Source organism: Parasteatoda tepidariorum, chromosome 11 (assembly GCF_982258835.1).
Source record: "Parasteatoda tepidariorum strain Cologne lab strain chromosome 11, Ptep-v5.0, whole genome shotgun sequence".
Taxonomy (NCBI): Eukaryota; Metazoa; Arthropoda; class Arachnida; order Araneae; family Theridiidae; genus Parasteatoda; species Parasteatoda tepidariorum.
Window position 1 is genome coordinate 94,124,318 of NC_141765.1, and position 23,249 is coordinate 94,147,566.

A 23,249-nucleotide genomic window follows, 5' to 3' on the forward strand; every position below is an offset into this window, starting at 1 on the left:
CCAGCATTATATAATATATATTTTTCAGACAAATTAAAAAACAAAATTAGAATTGATTTGATAGATCTAATAGTTTTAATGCTTTAAATATTTCATGAGTAAAATGTAAGTCAAAAATTTTATATTTCACGCATTAAACCCTCATTTCTTCTAAAAAAATTATATCAAAGGACTATTTTACTGGATTTAGAGTAAAAAATTAAATTTGAAGCAATGCCTCACTTGTCTAGATAGCAGTGTTCGTTGCATAAAGTGGTGTAAGTCAAAGTAGAAAAATTGTACTTTCTACACATAAAACCTTAATAAATTTTCAAACTGCTAAACTATTAAATCAATCAGCTTGGTTTCATTCTAATTCGATTTTGCGTAGTGATATGCATAGGTAACGATATCTTATTTGCCTAATTAGCTATGTTAGATACGTAAATAGGTATAAATAAAAAACTGTACTTTTATACATAAAACATAAATAACTTCGATAATATTAGTCTCTTCGTTCAACGTAAAAAAATCGTAAAAATACTAGATAGTATTTCAGTCTATCCTATTTTTATCCCCTTAGCCTTTTAGAAATGCAACATGAAATACATTGTTAATATCAATTCCATATTATGAGCTAGAAATTATAATTCTTTTCATACTATGGGGCTCCACTAACGTGGAAGTGAAATTTTCAAAATCTTTATTTGCAGCTGAATAAAGATTTTTAAAATGCAAAACATTAAACGGATATCAATTCAGCGTCTTTTCAAGCCTCTTATTCAAGCTCTTAAAATGCATTAAATGGATTATTTTAAAAACAGGTTGGTCTTTGAAAGCATTGGGTTTATTTCTTAAATCTTAACAGTGCTTAGCCCACATACGGAAAGACACATTAAAAAAATAAAGCGTTCGTAAACGCGAAAGATGTTAAGGCTTTATGTTGGGCAGGCTCTCAAACGAAGAGATTTGAATAAATAAAATTGTCACTACTTCTAAATTTAATATTTTTACTTCTTAAATCGCAATTACCATTTTTTAACTCAAGCAATTTTGAAGCTGTAAAGCACTTTTAAAGCACTCAAAAAATATTTTTAAGATCTTTAAAAAAAATATAATTATTAGGATAGGTGCACTAATAATTTTTTTCTTTCATATTGTTGAAAGTTTTTTATATTTATGTTAACAAAATGCAAAATAATTTTGAAAGTTACATGATCATGATAAAATAACTAGTTTCTGACAAGAAATTCTTTACTTGATTACACTGGCCACCATAAAAACTATTTATGCGCAATTTTAAATATATTCAATATTGAGAGGATCATTCTACTTTTTAAATTAATAATTATTTTACACAATTATGTAAAAAAATAATTATTCAAAATTAGAATTAATTTAACTATTAAAAAGGTTATCAAGTGTATTTTTTAGATTTAAATAAAAGATATTTCACTGTTTTACCAGCAAATAGGGGAAAAATTATTAATGTAATAATGATAAAAAGAAAGGTCACGTACCTTTTCTTTCCCATCTCTGCAGCGAATCAGGTCACCCAGTCACTGGTTGAGCTCTAATTCTCCGGACAAATCACCAACGGAATGTCCATCAGCAGTCAGTTGGCACCCAACCAAGCTGCAGGTCTTCTTGTTCGGAAAAATATAATAGCTTGATCGATTGATACGGAACCACAGATATTGGACACTTCTGAATATTTGCCTTCGTAGGTGTGACACGTAACATAGAACTGCTTGACATTTTCTGGCCTCCATTGTTCCGTCTTCAGCTGCAATATTATGAGTTCTGTTATAATCATTTTTGCAAAACACATTAGGTGAGTAATTGGCAGAATCATTTGACAACTTTTAGACACCATGCGGTGATTACGCGAACATTGATTATGATGCCCGTAAGTCGAAATCATGACTTCAGCTTTACCCAAAACGAAAATTCACACTTTTTCCAAATCGAAAAATCACTTTTACCCAGTCCAATGAAACACTTTTCCAGATCACAAAATGCTCCATCATCGTGGAACCTCTTGGTAAGTTCTCGCCTGTAACAGCCATTCGGAATTCAATCTCTTCACAAATGTTTCACCATTTTTTTCGCCACCTCACCAATCTGCAGGGCAAACTCATAAGTAGGTGATGCAAGTCCGGATCTGTTCTTGCTTAACTAGACAAAAGAGCCGTGATGGTTCAGGGAATAAAGCGTTCGTTTTCCACTGAGGTTAACCGGGTTCGAATCCCGACGATTACCGATCGATAAGAATTCCGCATCTGGCTTGCACCGAGCACAGTGCTGACGTGAAATATACTCCGTGGTAGACGGATCATGGGTTAGAGTCCCCTTGCCGTCAAGCTAACCATGGCGTGGTCTTTCTCTCCATGTAACGCAAATGCGGTTTAGTTCCACCAAAAAGTCCTCCAAGAAGGCAATTTTCTCCCAATAGTTTTATAGCAAATTTCTCCAAATTTCTCCCAATCCAGGAGTTCCCTTGTCTTCTGGATTGAGTTCTACATTACAAGGCTATGTAGTTGAACATTCGTAGTTGTGAACCCGAAAATTGGGTAGCCCGTTCAACGACGGCCATAAAATATAAAATAAAAATAGACAAAGCGAAAGATGTAGTTTAACCAGTCCGATTATGTTGACTGGGAGATCAGCTAGCAAAGATGCAAGAGTTTTTTCTTGACTCTTGGAAGGAACATTAAAGGCCATTGCATGTTATTTTTAACAGGGGCAGATGGAGAGAACGATTTCACCGAATACAGAGCAGAGTTCTTTCGCAAAACTTCAACTTCATGGGATGAAACTAACAGATGGGTCGTTAGAATCTTTCTCATAATGGATATTTCAGCCTCCGACAAACGAATTTCCTCATTAATCATTCTGTAGGATTTGCATCAACTTTAACATCGTTTTTGTTGGTGTCAGTAGGAGAAAGGTATATCGAAACTAGGTCTCTTAAATGCATGCTTTTTGTGTCTGTAGACCTTTCTGGAGCTGTTGATCGAGATAGTGGAGAGCTACCAGCTTCTTATGGCGTTAAAACAAGCTTAGAAGAAAGTCTAGAATAATCTAAAAGCTGGCGCAAGTCTGTCATTTAGGCTGTCATATCTAAAATCGAAAAAAAAATTTTTATAAGAAAAATAAAGTCGTTGCAAAAACTAGTTAAATAAAATAGTTATTAAATTCAAAGAACAACAATATTTACTATATATATTTAACATAAAAAGCTTCAACCAATCTTTTTTTGTTTTTCTTTTCTGTAAATCTCTTTCTTAGTTTTCTAATGAAAACAAAACTCTCTTTCTCAGACTTTAAAACTCACATGCTGTCTTTTAATCCATTTTTAGTTCAAGTATGCATTAATTAACCTTGACATTTTTCCCTTTGATAACTCGTGAGAAAGCTAAATTTCCCTACAATGATTTCCTTTATTCCCTATAAAGAAGCATTTTACTGATTTACTTCGGAAGATTTTCCCTAATTTTTATTGAGGAGCACGACGATTATGTGACTTGAATGCTCGCTCCTTAGGTATGTGTCTCAAATGATATTCAGGTATAGCCTGGTGCCTGAAACCTGCTTAATTCCACCTCTCGGCTATTTGATATTCATAATCAATAACTGATTAGACAAAAATACAGTCTGTAATTAAATTTTGAATACAAATCTCAATCTTTTACCCAAATAATCACGGTGATATAAACAAAATGTAAGAAATATTTCTTGTAAAAGTTTTTTTTTCTTTCACACCATTAGCTTACGTTTAAATAGCAGTACACAGGAAAAGGAGAGATCTTTTTCAACTGCAAATTGTTATCAAAGGACGCAATTTAACTTGGTGAAAAGCAATTCAAAGAAAGCATTCAAGTTTGAGTGAACGCAAAGCAAGAATATCGCTCAAATAAAAGCGTATTTCACTCAAGTTGAGTTAAAAAAATTTTTACTCTTTTTTGAGTAGGGGAAATCACTCTTTCATTTTAAGAGAGCACATGGTGTCAAAAATTCTAAAATTTTGAACATAATACTATTACAACTCACAAAAATAGATTCCGTTTAAATTATTTGTAGCTTAGAAATTTCTTTAAAAATATTTAAGCGATGTAAAACCTCTTATAATTTACTTAATAAAAATATCTTAAAATTGAAATATATTTTTCACTAAATGTTGAGACTTATTTTGCACTTCAATGATTTGGTTCTAAAATTAATAATTTTAAGCCCTAAAAACTATCCTAGGTAAATTAAAGAATTTAACACGCATTTACTTTTGCTTACTAACATATTAATTTTAAGTTTAATTTTATAAAGAGTAAAGCTTCTTTATTATTAAAATTATATGGAAAATTTTTATTATGTAAAGCAATTAAAAACATCCTATGGGTTTTAGTTATTTCGATTGATCTGTACTTTATTTTAATAAAGGAATATTTTTTAAAATTAGTTTTTAATTTTTTAATTTTAAATGAAATATCTAGTAGTTAAAAGTATTTAATTTTGCGCAAACATAATTCTAAGATATTTGTTAAAAATAATTCAGTGCTGTTAGCATTAATTTAATACAACAATTACTACGATTAATGTCAGCATGCCTGTCTAAATACTTGGTCAAAGGTCAATCTGCCTTGGTCAATCTACTGTGCAAGGGACCCTTCGCGCAAACCGCTACTATAAACTAATCATGGTAAGAACTCTAAAAAGAATAACAGTTTAAAACTAGTATTCTATTAATTTTTTATTTTAATATTCAATAATTTTTTCCAAGAACTTTAAAATTCTCCGTCTTCTATAATAGGCATGAAATAAATAATTTATCCTTTAATTTAAATAAGCAACTTTAGGAGTCAGTTTGTTAATCGGAGAATACAAGAGTCGGGAACATTAAGGATATTGTGATCGACAGATTTAAAATGCATCAGTCACCATTTACTACATGGGGAGTCATCGGCTGGTGGGAATCGAATCTACGACCTCTTAAACATTGGCTCAATGCCCTTCCAACCAGAGTATCCCGGTCCTCATGTAATATATTGCAGTTGATAGAACTACTTTGTGCAAAATAAATCCGAATAATGAAAAAATTTTCACTTTTTTACTGTCTTTTAAGAAGACGCTAGGGAAGGAATGGGTTAATACGTTCGACAAAATTAGAGATAAATGGATTAAAATAAAAAAGTTGAGATTCTGTTAACTGATCTTATGAAAATAATTTAAACATTTATTTTCAGAATATAATACTAAGAGGTTACAGTTCTAATCATAAATACCTACATAAATTAATAAATTACGGTGCTTAAGACTGTTTCATTTATTTTAAATAAATCCTGATAATGAAATAATTGTGCTTTTTTTATCATTTATCGTTTCGGGAGGAAAAATAAAGTTTCCTAAGATCGTAACTGTTTTATGAACTAAAACTAATTAGACATTCTAATTCGATATATTTGGATTAGCTGCAATCGCTCAAACTCGTTTAGAAATCAATATATAAATTAATTCATTAACGGGATTTAATTGATATTTTAATGGGGATTTTGGTGCTGTTCCCGTAATGGTTAGTTTTCTATATTTCCTTATATTTTAATATGCATTAATGAGTTTTTTCATTTTACGCTTAATTTTTATTTATATGAATAGAAAGATGACAGATTTTTTCATATCACATGATCCGTCATGTGGGTTAACAGGGGGTGCTGCAGATAGACTTGATCAAGGGTCTACTGTGGTTAATTAGCTATACCTGATCAATTGTTTTGTTATATCAAACACTTTAAAAATTATAGCTGAGACAAATTTTAGTTAGTTTTGCTTCCAAATTTAAGCTCGGTTTTCGTCCGCAACCTCCTGTCCGTGGATCAAATAGTACTCTCCATATGGAACATAAAATTGCTTCCACTTTTTTATTGTGTATTTCTCTCGAATTAGTGTGACTTTCTGTGAACTTAAGGTTGACTGGGCGGTGAGATCAAACTAATCTGTATTAAACTCAAAACTAAGATCAGTCACCTATGCCACACCCATACCGCAGTTGTATTTGTTTTGAAGGATGTTTAAAAGCAATTAAATTAAAATTATTAAATCAAAACCATCTAAAATATAACACACAACGTTTGCTCCATCCTTCAGTGGGTAAAATTATCAAACGTTGACCTAACCTTGGTGATAACACTGAAACAAAAGGTTGGGAAGCACTGTTCTATACTAGTAAATTGGTATGAATAATTGTAGTGCTACAATACTCCCCAACCAGAATTTTATTTGTCATACAATTCGATGAATGGATATCACTATTTGATTTATTGCAGTTTTTATGAGAGGCCAGAAGAACTGTATTAAGATCACAAGATTTTGAGCGCTGATTGTAAGAGCTGTAATAAGATTACTGTTGTGTGCGTGATTGCTCCTCTCTTGCTATTAGTAGTGTGTACAGATCCCCGTTGCGTGTGATCGAGACTGAGCAGCAACAGAGCGAGGAGGATAATGTCGCAATCACAAATAAAAAGTGAACTGTTCATTGTCTTCTATCCATCACTCTAGATGTATTCAAATCGTTTCAGTGAGAGGTAGACGTGTTGTTCCAAGCAGGCGTGTTTAGATCGTTGCTGAGAAGATAGGAGTGTTAAGTTCACGTCCGGAGGTCTTCAATGCGATGAGTTTCTTTTTTCTTCCAATGCCCACTTGGAGAATGACTTACCTCATACAGGCATCTGAAGGGCAGATTTGTGGGCCACTACTTAAGGGGCAACACATTAAGTGGGCCAACGTTGCCCACAGTAAGGAAAGATAGTACAGAGAAGGAAAGGCCTTACCCGGGATTCGTACCCAGAACCTTTCTGGTGCAAGGACAGTTCCCTAACCCCTACGCAGGTCGGTTGGCCTATGCGAGGAGCACGTTAACGAAAATCTCAACCATTATCTATCAAAACGAACCTCAAAATAGAATAGAGTTAACATGTTTATATACTAATGAATGAGAGTTGAATAATTGCAGTGGTAGTTACGCTACAAAGTTTTTCAACATTAATATTTGTACACGGAAAGAATTTGGTAAAATATTTCTTAAAAATTTGTGTTTGAAAAATAAATTTCTGACCAACACATTTTTTTCACTCATTGTAAATGATTTCGATACTTATTATATTTTAATTACCAGAGTTCAAATCAGAATTCTCTAATAAGATAAAAATTTGTCCTTTTCAAATTTAAAAAATAAATTATTTTTGAGTTAGTAACTCATATTATTTCCTTTAATTTTTGACAGTGTTGAACTTTATCAATTTTTTTTTATTGTGAATTTTATTTCAAATGATTTTAGAGTTTAAAACGAAGAGGCTCATTCAAAGACGAATTTCGATGGAAAAATTCAAACTAGAAGATTTTTGACAAAGATTCGTTAAAATCTGTTTTGACTACTACTTTTCAGCTGGTAGGCTAGCGAAAATTTTTGGTGGCTTTAAAATTTCCTACATTTTTGCTTAAAATTTTAAGGTAAAACTCGTGGTTTGCAGAATAAAATTTGCTGTATAAGTCATTATCATAATTTTTTGACGGGAAAGCTAGAGAAACAATTAGGGCCTCACATTTCTTTTATAAACATAGATTTCATTGTAAAATTCGAAATTCCGATTAAAAAACTTATTAGATTTATTAAAAATTAGCAAAAGGTAGTTTTGGTCCACACTTTTTTCGGTAGGGTGTCTATCGCAATAACTATCTGTAGTGGTCTTTTAGAAGCAAAATTCAAATGCTTAGTTTTTGGTTTTTAAAATTGTTATTTCTGAACTGTAACTATTTTCTACAATTATCTAACGTTTGGAAAAAAAATCAAAACTTGTGGTTTCTAAGTCAATAAAAAACTGCAACAATTTTCTTTTTCGTAGACGAGAAATTAGGGTAGGTTATTTCTTGTTAACGTTTCGAGTAGGATAACATTCGTTCAAATATTTATACAATATTAGCTGTCGTTGCATACTTCTTTTGGTGGGTTTCTCTGGAGTATCAAAATTTCTTTCCGCAAGAAAGTAACATTTTGTGGTCACATTCAATATTGTGGTTTTTAAGTCAAAGAGTAATTAAAACTTGTTTTTGACCATTTTTGAAAGGCATGTTTTGTAAATCATAAAACAAGCAAAACCAATTTTCGTCTTAGCTATGTTACCGTGCATGACCTAAATCAATAGAATTTCTATTTTACCGGTGAATGTCAACAATCACATAGTCGCTTTGGTGAATGTCCGAAATATTTGTTATATCTGATTTGATATTATTTTTATTCGTTGATATTATTATATTTATTCGATGTTTTAATATCTGCTGAGGTTAGATTGGGAGAAACATCAGTATTCGGAGTGCCGGTAAAATGCATACCGAGCAGTGGCACTTAACTAGACCTAGTATACATTTTGGACATTGTGAATGTCAACATTCACCGGTGGAAGTCAACCAATTTCTGTCATTCATAGTAACAACTACACTTGAGAAAGTGATCTAACGAATGCATAAGAGCGAGCATTTTGATTTATGGAAAGATTCTGGTGGCTTACTACTAATGTTTAAAGGCAAAATTCGAATTTAAGTTTGCAAGAACAGCAATTATTTATAGCTTGTTTTTGCCATGCCATACTCTTTAACAATATTCTTAATTTGCATTAGAATGTACTAATAATTCCCTACACTATGCTAGCGTTTGGAGGTAAAGTTCAAACTGATGTTGTTTTTTTTTTAAACAGAAATATGCTAAAACTTGTTTAGAGGAAACTTTCACACTTGCGGTTTCCAAGACAAAGATTCGTATTAACTTGCCTGAGCCATATTTTTTTGACGGTTAGGTTAAACGAAAAGCTTAAGAGTGATAAAAATGAACTTGTTTCTAGGTCAAATTATATTTAAAGTTTATCAATTCAAAACATTTTCCTTTGACAAATTTAAAGCGAATAACTTATAAGGATTATTTTGTCACACAAAGAACTTATGTTTGAAGGCTAAACTGATATTGTGGTTACTTTTGTCAATAAAGCTCTAAATCTTGTATATTAATATAACTTATAATATGCATTGTATTATTATCATTATTTTTGTGGTGAGATTAACGAAAGTATTTATTGAAGTACTGATTTTCTAAATAAGGATAACATAAAGATATTAAATTCAAATTTTCAGTTATTTGTCCAGAAATTTTTTTAGCAGTAGGGTAAATGAAAATTTCTGGGGGGGCTAGCAATTTCTTACAACATTTACTGTAATTTAAAACTTATTTTATAAACTAACAAGAAAATATTTGTATGTTTGCTATGAAAATTGTTATGTTTCCTAGCAATCAGTAGACACTTTTCGTGAATTTAACGAGAGAAAATATTGATTCGAATACTTTCAGAAAATATTTACAGATCATATCACTCGAGAAGCGTCATAAAATCAACGCGATTTTCTCAGTACTTTTTTTTAATAACTGCTCGAGTCATTTCTCTTTAAATTAATGAAAATTAAAAGAAAGATTATGTTTGTCAAAATTTAAGTTTATTGGAGTAGAAGTTAAAGACAAAGTGTTTGTCTGTTGAAATTGGCAGTTTAGAGAAGAAAATGTTTTAGCGATGTTGACAATTTGCTCCAAAAGTTTTTAAAGAAGCATAAAAAATACCTCTACTGGAATTACAATAAAAACTAAAAGGTAAAAGTTGAAACATTTCGTTTTGGGGTCATAACGCGTGGAAATCTTAATTTATAGAAAGAGAAAATAAAATTCTTACCGGAACCATGTTGCAACAATACATACTGCTCAATTCACGTCATAACTCTGTCCTATCTTGCTAACGAAAGCCAAATCTTTTCCTGCATACACTGCAAAGAAAAAAAAATAATCATAAGCAATGTTTTAATAAGCATTTTAAATCATAAAATTATCACAACTCACAACATTTTTTCTCCACAAAATAAATGTGTGCATGATGCTAACGATCATCGGAACAGGCAAACAAGTGAGTAACGTAAAAGAAACGACTAAAGATTTTAATATGTTTTAATTAGACTTGCCAGATTATTTTTAAAACACGATCTGAACATTAAAAACAAGTTATGTAAAAAAAATTTAAGTCAATTAATGCAATATAACAACAAAAATTTTATTTTAGTTACTTTATTATATAATTACAATTTTTTTTCTCCCATAACACTAAAATTTATTAATTACATTTAATTAATTAATATTTAAAAAACTGAATTAACATCAAGTGGCTTCCACTACAAAAAATGTATTTGAAGTTGAATGGAGGATTAAAAAGTATTTTATTAATGATTGAAAATTTGAGCAAGATATATAAATATATATATGTAGGGAGAGTGTGTACTAATAAGTAGGAATCGAAAAAAAAAAAGCGAGTGATATCAGACAACTATAAAAGTATAAATTTGGTGACGAGGACCACGTAATGTTCTTTATTGAATTTATCTGACACATTGAATATAAATAAATTAAATATTTAAATGTACGCAATAAACTACTTTTTTTGTTCAAATAGAGCTATAAGTTAGAAATTATCCCTGATGTTATTTTTAAAATATGTGAAAAACTGAATAGTAGCCTTTGATTCCCACATTGGATCTGAATGAGACTGGATCATTCCATTTATTTCAAAGGTGGGGAAAGTAGAATTTACTGCGCATCATTTCGGCGCAGGAACTATACAGTGAATCCGATTGCAATATTTTCTTTGAAGACACATAAGCTCCTATTCTTTCTGTAAGCAGATTTTTAAAATTAAAACTATGGCGCCATTTACCAATTTGGATTAATATATACATTAACTTATACATTTCTAATAAGTTTTAATTTAATCGGATGTTTTTAAAGATAATATTTTTTACACTCTGATTACATTTTTTTAAAATCATAACTGATTTCATATAGTGTCTGAAATATTTTTTGTATCTCTTTATGTATTTTCATGAAGTTGAGGTAAGAAAATCTAAGTAAAATCTAGAAAGATTAATCATAGTATAGAATTGCCCTGCCCGGTGTACATTCGCCCGGTATACCCTATACTGATGTTTTTTTAAGGTCAAGGGCCACTGCCCGGTATACATTTGCCCGGTATACCCTACACTGATGTTTCTTCTAATCTATCGTCAGTAAGTATTAAAATATCGAATGATTGTAATTATATCCACGAATAAATTAATATCAAATCGGATGTAATAAATATTTCGGACATTCACCAAAGCGACTATGTGATTGTCAACATTCACCGGTGATAGTCAACAACCTCCGTTTTCGGTCATTCACAGTAACAAGCACATCATTCACATAATAACCTCATCAGGACGTTTATTTCATACTTTGCCTAAATAACATTTGACATTATATATAATGCCTAGGCAATGAGTGAAATATAAATCATTTCATGCTTTGCCGGCTAGTTTTAGGCATTATAAATAATGCCGGATATCATACTTTGTCGGTAACAGATATAAAAATTGATTTAAAAAAAAAGCATAAGTACAACACTTTAAAAAAATACTACGAAAAATACCACACCCCTATTTTAAGTCAAACAATACTTGCCATACATATTATTGAAAATACTACGTATGAAAGTAAATTCCGACGCATGCGCAGTAAATTCTACTTTCCCCACCTTTGAAATGAATGGAATGATCCAGTCTCATTCAGATCCAATGTGGGAATCAAGGGCTACTAAAACTGAATCGCTTATACTAAAATTTAAAACAATAACTAATCCAATCCATCAGAAAATTCCATTTCGGTTTTTGCTGATTCCTATTTAATGAATGAATATTAATATTTGAAAAAGCTGTCAAGTCTAACCCCACTACAAGTTAAAATAAAACTTGAGTGGACGAATAAAAAGTATTTTATTAACAAATTTGAACTATATATAGGGAGAACTAATAAGTAGGAATTGAATAAATAATCAAACATAAGTAGTATTGCTTAATGGTTCTTCTTTCTCTTACTGCGATTTCTTATTCAATATAGCCATGTAAAGGCAAGGTTACGCATAGGTTTGTATGGAATTTCCTTTCTAATGAAAGTTCCAGTTTTCGATATGTGTAACATGTTCTCTTGCTCTAAAAATTTGGTGAAATTTGATATTTTATTCGCAAAATGGCTAAAATGTATATTTTTTTCTAAAAGTTGACTGGGAAAAAAGTTTATCTGGATCACAATTTTCAACGATGAGCTAACGTATCGTAGAATAATTTCAAATACTTATTAAAATCAAAATTCTTATCAAAATTAATCAAATTATCAGAAGTTGGATACAGTATAATTAGGCCATAACTTTTTTTGGCGTAAGAGATAAGGAATTTTGGCTAATGATTCAATACAAACAGTTAATGTTTGGAACAAAATTAAAACACGTGGTTGTGTGGTAAAAAATGCGTTTTTTTAGTTGTTTTTTTTCGAACCATATCTTAAGAAAATTTTTGTTGTCTTAACATAAGTAGGTTAAATAATAACACCGGCACGCAATCCTGTAATTTCGGATTCTATCAGTTAACAGCTACAGCCAAAAATTTTATTTCGAAGGAAAAAATTTAGGGAAGTTGAATTCAAGCTTCATTCCTTCTAGCTCAAAAATCGTTTAAAGCTTGTTTTAAACAGAAATTTTTGTCACGTGAGCTAAGGATTTCCTACATTTAGCCTATTTTTGTTGGTCACAATTCAGCTAACGCGTGTTTTGAATGTAACGCTCTCTTTTGTGCGTTGCACTTTTCTAGTGCGCAAGCGTCAGTTCTGTTGAAATGCGCATGAGCTCATGAAAAATATAAAACTTACGTAAGTGAAAATAAGAGATTTTGCAAAAATCCATTAGTTAAAAACGCTAACGTAGTGGAATATCATTTAAACTTTGACCACAAATTCAAAAGAAATATTTACAATGGATGTATAGTTTGTATAAGGTAAGAACTCCCCCACCATAAAGTCTGAGGCGTTCTGCTGCTAATGGAAACAAGAACAGCCCATTTCAGGGAGGGTAGCTCCTCTTCCCTCTAGCGATAACACATTAGACCGAAAAAAAGATTATCGCTTTCTCTCACCGATTTGAGCCATAACCTGTCCTAAACAATGTCCACACACCCCTACTTGACATAGTTATACCTCGTTACCATAGTCACCGCCACAAGTTCAGACGAATGTCTAAGGGAGTTCTTACTTTAGCCAAACTATACACTATTTGTTCCGTATTTGTAAGTTACGCTCTTGGCGTTCGAGCATCTCCCCTTGGCACACTGTAAATATGCCAACTTGGCAAGCTGTCTATGTTTGTACGCCATTACAGTCTACGCTCTACACCCGAAAGGGAAACGCAAATAAACTCCTTTTATACAAACGCTTCTCTTCATTTTTACGACACCCCTCCGCACACTATTTCTTTAAAGCTGTAGCATACGACTCAAGATGCCTTGCTCAACGTAAAACTTTGGATCTGTGAGCAGAAAAATTTGGTAAATTATAGATTTTGATGAATAATTCGGCGATAAATAATGCCGCTTATTATTAATATTTAAAAAATATTATAATTCTATTGCTTATTGAATTGATTTTAATTAAATTACATACTTAAAATAAATATAATTTTGAAATAGCGAAAATATATCTAGATCCTTGTGGAATTAATGCAATTAGACAACCATAATTTTTTACCATAAACAAAAACCAATAAAATTATATTTTTATTGAATGAACCAACGGTTGTGAGAATACAGGATTCATTTCTAAATTTTATCAATGTATTTCTTCATATTCGCATTCTAGGTTCACGCTTTTAGTTCGACGACAGGCTTCAACAGATAACATTTAACAGCTATAAACAGCGTGCTTGCAGCTTTGTCAAGCCAACAAAACTTAAATCATGCCAACATAAAGATAGGTATCATATAAAATAAATACGAGCATGCGCGAATGCTTCAATCTTATTTACAGGAGCGAACGAAAGCTAACTTAAAAGCGCGAAATCTCCCTATAAGGGTACCTCATAATTTTGAAGAAACTATAATAAAAGTGCTCATTTTTCTATTAAGAAAGTTGCATAAAATATTGTGTGCATAGTGCGTAAAAAATAAACTTTCCACCCAAACAACTAATCGGATCTTCACATTCTAGGATTATCTTAATGATTCGATGGAGTGTTATCAAATAGGCTGACTAATGCTGACGATATTTTAAACTGCGAAATCCGAAACAAAAATGTACTTTCTCTTAATAATCATACCTTTTTTACGGATTCCTCACCCTTAAAATAAAAACAGTAACCGCATTATGGCCGCAATTGCTTGGTCAGAAAAGCGGTTGATGGTACGAGCCTCTTAATGCTAATTTTACAATTTTCTTCAATGAAAGTCGATTTTTTTAAAAATAAAATACGGATTTAGATTTATGACACTCAATCTGGGAAATAGGGTCCCCATAGTTTGATCAGGACAGCAATCCGAAGTTTGGACCCCTAAATATTAATTTTAGCATATTTCCTCTTATTTCGGGAACTTTTTAGGTGAAATGAGAAATTTCACACAATTATAAAATTTGGTTACCTAAAGATAGTTTCATGCGAAAATTAACTTTGAGTAAACATTTATTATTTTTTATTATCCTAGTTGAAAGAATTTTGAACTATAAGGCATACAACTTTTTACACCATGTAATTTAATTTTACATGGCAAATTTTTCATGTTACAGTGAAATCGGTCAATTACAAAATTGCAGTGACTTCAATTTACGAAATCAAATTAGCGAATCAAATTACAGTGATTCGATACAAAATTACAGTAAAATCGGTCGAATACAACCTGAGAAATCGAATTTTTATATACGATTTTCTTTAAATAGGATTTCTCAGGAATTATTTGACCAATTTCGCACAAATTTTGTATTTTGCAATGCAAAATTGTTTTTTTTTTTTAAAATAAGGACTTATATATCCTACAGTTCAAAAACTTCAGACTATTTTTAAATAGAACAATAAAAAATAACAAATCTTTAAAAATAATATTTTTGCACAGAATTATCCTTGGATAAATGAAATTTATAATTGCGGGTAAAAATGTTTTATTTTGCTTAAAAAAATCTGGCGATATGTTGAAATACGTAAAAAGTAAAACTAATATGAAGAGGTCAAAACTTTGAAGAGTTTTCCTGACCAAACTATGGGGAGCAAATTTCCCAAATTGCGCCTTCCTCCTATATCTTGGATGCCAGAATTCTGAATCCGTCGAAAAAACCATACATTTTTTCAGAGAAAGTACGTTTTTGTGTCTAATTTCCTAGCTTAAAATATCGTCTACGCTAATTAATTTGCCCCTCGTTTTCCCAATGGTTTCCCTAATGGTTCGTATTAAGACTGAGTCTCAGAAAGTAAAGATTAGGGGTGACTCGTTTCTTTTTTTTTCGCACTGCAAAATATATAATTAATTTTTTTGGATTAATTTTTAGCTTAAAAATCAATATAAGTGCATCAAAAAAACTAGCGTGAAATTTGTGATCGTATTCAAAATTAAAAGCAAGATTTGAAATAGTTGACATAATAGATTAAAAATTAAACTGTACTTACAGCTGAAGATTCAATTATCAAAAAATCAGCCTTCTTTTTAGCTTCATCATTTCATAGCAGGCAATTTAAAGGAAAATGGATTCATCTCAGTCCGGCAGATTCCAAACATCAAACATCTCACTTTGTCAGGTTATTCCAGATTTGTCAGACTATTTGAGCAGAAATTAACCTACAAAGCTTAGTAACATTGGATTATAATAAACTAGAGACAGGATTAATATCAAACAATTTAAAGTTAAAAAAAAACAAACATAGAAAAATTAAAATTGGAAAAAGTAAACGTTTACGACATTAAAATCTATTGAAACACAGTACAAGAATAACGACTGAAAATAATCACTCAAGTTGCACAGAGAGGAGAAAAAAAACTAAAACATACATGGGGTGAAAAACTAATTTACATCGGATAAGAACCTGAAAAAAGCAGAACTTTAAAAGAAAAATTCTAGAAAAATCTATCAGATACATTGGAAAAAAAATTTTGAAGAGAAAATAAAAAATTAAAATACTTATAAAAATCTGCAAACATAAAAAAAAACTGAAAAGAATTTGAAACCATAAAAAAATTGGAACAAAACAGAAAACGAGGAAGAATTAAGGAGAAATGAAGTAGAAAAAAAATAAAAAGGTTGAAAAAATTATTTAAAAAAAAATCTAAACCTGTGAAAAATTCAAATCAAACGTAAGCAAGGAAGGGTAATGCGAAACACGTTGTTGGGTCTATAAAAACAAATGGATTTGATCAGATGCACACACACACAAATTTTACCAATCAAAATCAACTAGAGTACACAATGGAAAAAATATATGAAACACTGGAAAAAATATGATACACCATTTGGAGAAACAAAACACTCATTCAAGAAGCTAAAAAAACTCAGAAGGAAGATAAACATTGAGAAAAAAAACAATAAAAAACATGGGCAAAAAATGGAAAGAGAAGACATATTGGAATTGAATAAGTAATTATAAATTAATAACCAGTGAAAAAAAAACTCGACTAATCGAAAAACGAAAATATGAAAAATGAAAACAATTAAATACAAATTTTTAAAATAAATTTCCTAAAAAAAACTGAAAAGCGGAAAATATGGAACACCGAAAACAAAGTGATTCACGTATATAAACAGAGATGGAAGCTAAAAAAAATAAAATATGGCGATAAAACATTGGTGAGTTTTCTTTCAATGAAAGTATAACCACACACTGAAAAAGCTTCAGAAAAAAGTCAAAAAAATGCAAAACAAACTTTAAGCATACATTGAAAAAAATAAAGCACACACACATTGGAAGAAACAAATTGGAACACAAACAGGGGAAGAAAAAGTAGGAGCACGAACATTAAATGAAAAAGTTTGGAAAATGAACACGGGTAAAAAAAGAAAATTGGAATGCAAATACTTGGTAAAATAATTTTGAATATCAACACAAGAGGAAAAAATTTGGATAACATACACTGGATGAAAATATTTTAAGCACAAACACTGGATAAAAAGTTTAAAGTACAAACACTGGGTGAAAAAAAGTGAAATGAATACAAGAGGTAAAAAACTTGTAACACAAACATTTGGTGAAAAAATTTGGAACACAACCACAGGATTGAAAAAAAAATTGCGTAAGATACTGGAAAAAGTTTGAAACATAAATTGGAAAAAAAATTAAACCAAACATTGAAAGCAGAAAAAATTTAAACACACATTGAAAGAAAAATAAAATGAAATACACATTGAAAGGAAAAAAAAATTGAAACTTACAATTCTAAACTTACGCAAGTTTAGAATTGTAAGTTTAATTAAAAGTTGGAAAAAAAATATTGGAAAATAAAATTTGAAACACACACCGGAAATAAATCAGAACCCAAACTGGGAATACAAAAAATAACCCACTGAGAATAAAAGTTACACATATTGGAACATATTGGAAATAAAAACAGATATATTGAAAAAAATAACAGAATCTATATTAAAAAAAAATCGAATGAAAATCTGGAACTCAATGGATAACATGGGAAAAATAATTAAAGAACAGGGAATCCTAGAAAAAATTAAAAAAAAAAAAACAACAATTGGGAAATTCGAAAACAAAATTGAAGAAAATGAGAAAATTGAATACAAAAAATTAAAAATATGGAAAAAAGGAATACGTAAAAACCATACATAAAGAACTGCTTAAACAAGGCGATAAAACAAATTGCGAATTGGATCGAATGTATTTGAAAAAAATGTTAGCGATCTGAAAATATTGAAAAAATTCAAAACACAAATATGGCACACTTTGAAAATACACATGCATGCACAACTAATTGGAGCTAACTAATTCGAAGCAACTAATTGGAACACCAACACTGGATAAAAAGAAATAAAAACATTTGAAACACAAACACTGGAAGTAAAAAAATTGGATCAGAGATATTGTATGGAAAAATTTGGAACACAAATTCTGGAATATTTGGATCACAAACACTGGATGGAAAAATTTGAAACGCAAGCATAGGATCTAAATATTTGGAGCACAAACACCAGATGAAAAAGTTGAGAACACAAACAGATGAAAAGTAGAAATTGGAAAAATTTTAAAAAATTGGATGCAAAAAATGTAAAATTTAAGGAAAAACTGAACACGTAACAAATACATAAAGGGGGAGTAATTCAAAATACAAGAGGATAAAACGAAGAGGGAATTTGATGAAATGTACTTGAACGAAAATGTTACCATTCGAAAAACGCTTTAGAAAAGCTACAGAAAAACATTGAAAAAATGCAAAACACACTTAAAGCACACATTGAAAGAAACTAATTGCAGAAAAAGAAACACTGAACGAAAAAATATGGAACACAAACACAAGACGAAAATATTTGGGACACAAGCACTAGATAAAAAATTTTGGGAATACAAACTATGGGTGAAAAAATCTGGAACATTGACACAGGGTAAAGAATATTTAGAAGACAGAATGAAAAAATTTGGAGCATAAACACAGAAGGAAAAATTTAGGAGCATGAACACTGGCTAATAAAAAATTGGAACACAAACATTGGAAGAAAAAAAGTGAAATGCACTCGGAAAATGAAATTGGGAACACATATTAGAAAATAAAATTTGTAACAAACACTGAAAATAAAAACCGAACACAGAGTGATAATAAAACTTACCCAGGAAATAAAAATTTTATATCTTTGAAATAAAAACAGATCATACTATATTGAAAAAAAATGGAGCAAAAAAAGAAAGATAAAAGCAACGAAAAGCGAAAGGCAATGAATAAACCAGCAAAACAATCAAAAACAGTAAATGGTAGAAAATATTGAAAAACGAGAATGAAAAACTGGAATGATCTAAAGCAGAAATTGGAAAAATGAAAAAGATTGAATATATCTGGAAAAACTGAACACTTAACAAATGTATAAAGAGGGAGACGTTCAAGAAACAAGGCGATAAAACAAAGGGGGAAACATTCGAAAAACACCTTGGAAAAAGCTGCAGAAAAACATTGAAAAAAATGCAAATCACACTTAAAGCACACATTGAAGGAAACTAATTTCAAAACAAGAACGAACGAAAAACTATGGAACAAAAACATAAGACGAAAATATTTGGGACACAAACACAGGATAAAAATTATTAGAACACAAATACAGGATAGAAAAGGATTGTTACAAAAAACATTGGAAAACAGTTTGAAGCATACATTGGAAAATAAAAATTGGGCCAAACATTGAAAGCAGAAAAATTTAAACACACAGTGAAACAAAAATATTGAAACACAAATTGAAAGAAAATAAAACGAAATACACATCGAAAGAAAAATTTGAAACGTACATTGAAAATTGAAAGTTGGAAAATAAAATTTGGAAATGAAGCCGGAAATGGATCAGAATACATATGGAAATAAAAACGGATCATGTATTAAAAAAAAAAAAAAAAAAAAAAACAGAATACTATAACAAAAACTATACTATACTAAATACTATACTATACTATACTAAATACTATACTAAATACTATACTAAATACTATACTACACTATACTATATTATACTACATACTATACTATACTATACTGTACTATACTATACTATACTATATGTTAAAAAAAATCGATGAAAAGCTGAAACGCAATGTATAACACAGAAAAATAATAAAAGAACAGGAAATCGTAGAAAGTTTTTTAAAAAAACTGGACAATTCAAAAACAAAATTTAGAAAAGTGAAAAAAATTGAAAATATGGAAAAAATGAACACGTAAAAACCATACACAAAGCTGTTCAATAATCAAAAAAGGGTGATTAAATAAACTGCGAATTAGATTAAATGCATTCGAACATAAATGTTAGTAATCGGAAAATCTGAAAAAAAATTGCAGGAAAATATTGAAAAAAATTCAAAACACACATACGGAATATTTTGGAAAACACACACACACCACATTGAAAGCATCTAATTAGAACACCAACACTGGGTCTAAAAGGTTAAAACACAAACACTGGGAGAAATAATTTGGAACGCCAACACCGGATAAAAGGAAACACATCAGGTAAAAAATAATCGAATAAAATTGTTTCTAGTTTCAATCCAAAAAAAAAAAAAATCATTTAAAAAAGCCACTCTACCTCCTTGCAATAATAAATGAGTGCTTGCTTCCAGTATAGCACCATTCAGAACTTAAGGATAAATAAGTGTCTTACCTTACAAGTGAGAGTTTACTTACTAACATTGCTAAGTACGTAACCATTTTCTGAACCTCAAGTAAGAAATCTTTTAAAGTGAATTAAAACTTACCGACAATATTCAGTTACTCTACACTGATTTCATTCATGTACGTCAGACGGGTACTTACTGGAGTTCTCAGAAATTTTCTTCAGATTCTAGGGAGGAAAAATTAAAAAAATTAAACTCTATTGATAATGGGCAATCGAAAGAGTACTGTTGTCTTGTATTAATACTCGTTAATTTCTTCCCATCTTTAAGAATAATAGCTTGTTCCTTAAGCATAACATTCTTTGACTAAATGTACACTGCTGTCAGTCATTAATACTCATTAGTGTTTCCATTTTTAAGAAAAATAGTTAGTTCCTTAAGCATAACATGCTTTATTTAAACAAGATATATTTAAAAATAGAAGAGAAAAAGCATTTTTGCAGTTTTCAAAAATACGTTGAATTGTGTAGTCTAATGCTGTGGATTTTTATAGTCGTGAAACTGTTCAAGACTGTAAAAATTAGTTTTCAGTTGTAACCTTAATACTAAAGTGCAAAATGAAACATTTAAGTAATCTTTCATTAATTCTGCAATTTACTCCCAATACTTGATCCATTTGAGTCCATTGACGAATCCCTGTCGATACGAATGCCGCATCTGTCTTGCACCGACCACAGTGCTGGTGTGAAATATCCTCAGTGGTAGACGGATCCTGGGTCAAAGTTTCCTGGCCATCAGGCCAACCGTGGGAGGTTCTCGTGTACTTCCCCTTTATGTAACGCAAATGCGTGTTAGTTCCTTCAGAAAGTCCTCCACGAAGGCAAATTTCATCCCATACTCGATCCAGGAGTTTCCTTGTCTTCAGGATTGGGTTCAAAATTACAAGGTTAGGGAGCTGTACATTAGTAGTCGTAAACCCATAAACTTGGGTCGGCTGTTTAACGACGGTTATAAAATAAAATAAAAATACTTGATCCAGGAGTTTCCTTGTCTTCTGAATTGGGTTCAAAATTACAAGGCTGTGGAATTAAACATTAGTAGTCATAAAACCAAAATTTGGGTCTGCTAATCAGCGACGGTTGTAAAAAATATATCCGTAAGAGTTACAGTGATCGCTTATATTAACTTGTATTCTCATGGCAGAGTTACCAACATAATTAAGACAAAGAAAAAATAACCATCTTGTAGTCAAAAATAGAACTTAGGCAAAATATTCATATTTAAAATAAATAAATTAGTAATCACCACAATAAATCATATAGTAAAGTCCATTTTTTTTAAAATTAAAATATTAGTTAAACAGAATGAATTTGCAAGGTAAGGGCTCGGCTTGGAAAATTCACTTTGGAATGAAACTTGGTTTATTAGAAACATAGCTTACGGTTGTTCTTGTTGTAGTTGTAGTTCATTTTACGTCGCACTAGAGATGCACAATGGGCTATTGGCGACGGTCTGGGAAACATCCCTGAGGATGATCCGGAGACATGCCATCACAATTTTGATCCTCTGCAGAGGGGATGGCACCCCGCTTCGGTTAGCCCGACAACCTGCACGTGAAGTCTAGCACTTTACAGTAGAACAGTTTAACGAGGACCCGTACCGCACACCCTTAGTCCCTACGCAGACTAATCCAAGTGGTAACCCACCCGCACACTGACTGCAGCCAGTGATGCTTGACTTCGGTGATCTGCTGGGAACCACATAGCTTACGGGTGGAGTGAGATCTGCTTATAAAATGAAATTAATTTAGCTTATTACCTGAAGTTTATTTGACTTTTAAAAAAACTTTTTTGGGGGGAGAAGGTGGAACGCGCACTACTGTAAAAAATTGATTACAAACTTTAATTTCTGCACTTATCAATAACCAAATTTATAAATTCTGTGTTCATAACTACAAATAAATCGATAATACGGAATGGAAAAACTCACAATACGCAGAGGAGACAATATCTTCCGAGCAATCACCTCTATTCCTAATCCGACGCTAACCGTTACTGTTACATAGATTTATGAAAACAAAGGTCTTCATTGTTTTTTTTCTCCTCTTGTATTTTCTGAAGTTATCAACGTCTATAATTTTATAACAATCATTCAACAGCAGATCCAATTAACGGTTAACGGCTACTAATGTTCAACTCCGTAGCCTTGTAATTTTGAACCCAATGCAGTAGACAAGAGAACTCCTTGATTTCTGGCAGAGATTTAGCCTTCGTGGAGGACTTATTGATAGAACTAACCAGCATTTGCGTTTCATGGAGAGGAAAACAAAGATAGCCACCCATATTTAGCCTGATGGTAAGGGCACTGTAACACATGATTCGTCTATCATTGAGGATATTTTACGTCAGCACTATAGTCGATGCGAGCCGAGTGCAGAATTCGAATCAACCAGTTATCGCTGGGATGGGATCGAACCTGGGTCACCTCATCGGGAATCGAGTGCTCTATGCCCTGAGCCACCACGGCTCAACCCCTATCATTTCTTAAGGTCTCAAAAATTGTCGGCGAGAAAATATATCCCCATCGACATTTACAAATTTATGAATTTGGTTTTAATTATATTTAACACGACATTATAAGAGATTAAAAAAATTTAACTGATTTTGAAATGTTACTCCAATTTGAAGATTTAGATTTAAGGTATTTAGTTAAAATATAAAATTGAGTGAAAGAGATGTTGAGTTCCTTAATTAAATAATAAATAAAAAAAAAACGTTTTAGGGAAATAAAACTAAAACAATTGAAGATTAAAATGAGAGAATGCTTTTTGCCTATTTTTCGCAAAAATGATGACTGACTCTCAGTCTGTAACAATTTGGGTATTAGATAAATCAATAACAGGGAAAACCAATGCTCCCCGAGAGTTATTATGGTGTGAAAATTGGCCATGCTGTGGATAAACGGTTAGTGTCCGCGTGAATTCGTTTTATTTATTTATTATTTTTTTTGAGAATCAGCTTTTATGAACCATAACCGTTCTTGCCACTAATC

At 31.1% G+C, this 23,249-nt stretch overlaps 1 long non-coding RNA gene across 2 annotated transcripts in view; it reads right to left on the bottom strand.

Moving 5' to 3' along the window:
- LOC147801901 (uncharacterized) overlaps positions 1-23,249 on the bottom strand; it is a 165,634-nt gene that overhangs the window by 131,260 nt on the left and 11,125 nt on the right. For both annotated transcript variants that reach the window (XR_015430605.1, XR_015430604.1), the window contains exons 3-5: positions 15,561-20,425; positions 9,738-9,828; positions 1,500-3,102 (exon numbers count right to left, since the gene is read on the bottom strand). This is a non-coding gene — a long non-coding RNA (uncharacterized LOC147801901). The remainder of the gene's footprint in view (positions 1-1,499; positions 3,103-9,737; positions 9,829-15,560; positions 20,426-23,249) is intronic.